At 39.8% G+C, this 1,921-nt stretch overlaps 1 protein-coding gene across 1 annotated transcript in view; it reads left to right on the top strand.

Annotated features, from left to right (window-relative positions):
- Cubn (cubilin) overlaps positions 1–1,921 on the top strand; it is a 291,759-nt gene that overhangs the window by 185,700 nt on the left and 104,138 nt on the right. The gene's annotated exons all lie outside the window — the stretch shown is intronic.

Here is a 1,921-nt window from a genome sequence, read left to right as displayed (position 1 = left end):
GCCTATGATCAAGGACTTGCTATATGCTTGGTATATTGACAGTTCATCATGATTACTTTTTAAAGGAAAGTTATTATTTCCATTTACAGGTAAGTAACATGAGGTTTTGACTTTTCCAAACTATTTTTTTCCAATTACTAGCAAAAGTGAATTTTCTATATGTACAAAATAAACTGATCTAATTGATACTTTGACTAAATTAAACTTAGTGATCGCAGCATTGTAAGGGTGACGGTCATCACTTTCCTTTGTCGTCATCTCTGTCCTTCCTGTTTAATGACGTGGTCCATCATTCTGCTGTTACTCATTTAATTATTCTATACTGCAGCAGCAATATTTATTTAATCATATTTGCTTATTATATTTAATTATAATTGCATTTAATTCTACTGTAATGATTTGATTTTTATGGCATTTGCTTTTTAATAACATTTAGCTAAGTAACTAAATAAACAGGCAGAGCTTCAAAAACCAGAATAGTGTAAGTGGAGGGATAGCAACAGTAAATCTTGGCTTGGCCTCCAAAATTAAATAACATAAGATGATTCTGTGACATACTGATTTTAGAAAAACTACGTTTTTGTTGATGTTGTAGTTGTGCGATGGAGTGTCGTGCAGCCCAAGCTTTATTGGAACTAGCTATGTAGCCAAGGATGACCTTGAATCCCAGCTTCTCCTGTCTTGACCTCCGAAGTGCTGGGATTGCAGGCATACGCCACCATGCTTCACTCGAAACCATGTTTTTTTATTATACATTGAATGTGTGAATTCAAGATGTTAGCATCATTTCTTCATTTTGGCAAAGACAAGGAAATAAAAGTCTTTCTCGGTTATCTCAATAAAGTGCACTTAGTAGCTCGGATGGGGTCAAGACGAGCAGTCTTCTCTGCCATCTCCCAGCACGTCCCTCTGGCACTCACGGTATCTAACTGCTCTGTGGACACCAGTGTCACTACTATAGGCTAGCGTTTTCTCTTCCATCCCTGTTGCTGTCATGAGCTTCATGAATAATCGTGCATTTAGTGAGCCAGTTTTACCCATTACGGAGTCTTTCAGTGACCATAGGACTCCCTCTTTCCACTGTGTGTATGCCGCATTTAATCTTCATGCATAGTTTTGAACTCAGTGATAATTCAGATACATTAGGATAGTCTCCTAATGTAGGCCAGTCTCCTCCCCTGCCTTTCTTCACACTCATGACTGTCCTTCATATTAGGGTCAAACAAAGTTCTTTTGGTTTTAAAACCTGTGTTGGGCAGTCCGAGCAATATGTTGAGCTTGTTTCTTGTGTGTCCTGAGCAGCCGGTCTTATTCCCTGTCCCATTTCCGTCTTCTCTACTCAGCCCACTCCCTTTTCCCATGTTTCAAATTAGGGTTTTGTGTGAATAGCTTTTGACATCATTTAGTCTTACACCATCTTTTCCCACCAGAGACTACTTTTTGTTGTGATTGGTTGAGAGTTCTATGGCCCTGTGCCCGAAGTCTTTTATTCTCACATGATTAATTGACTTGTTTCTTAGTTAACCAACATTGATAAAGTGCTTCACCCTCTACACACTACCCAGCTCTGTCCAGGAGTTCAGGGTGGTGGAGGAGACAGAACAGCAGAGGCACAAGTGTGTATGGCACAGTGAGTGCCAGGTGGAGGAATGTGTCAAGAGCTATAAAGTCAGGGGAGGAGAACTACTTACCTCACTGACTGGATCAGAGAAGACTCTAGAAGAGGGAGATGAATAGAGCTTTGCCCACTAGTGAAGAGATGTGACAATATAAAAAAGTCTTCATGTTTTATAAGATGCATTTACAGTTTACAATTTTGAAAGAATTTATGCCATTGGTGAACAGTCAATAGGAGGTAGAGACGATGATGAATCATGAACCATGGATGGTAAGGGCCATAAAACCCCCCCACCCCCCCACA

Source organism: Nannospalax galili, unplaced genomic scaffold (genome assembly GCF_000622305.1).
Source record: "Nannospalax galili isolate Female #2095 unplaced genomic scaffold, S.galili_v1.0 scaffold976, whole genome shotgun sequence".
NCBI lineage: Eukaryota > Metazoa > Chordata > Mammalia > Rodentia > Spalacidae > Nannospalax > Nannospalax galili.
This window is presented reverse-complemented; position numbering and strand designations above follow the sequence as displayed.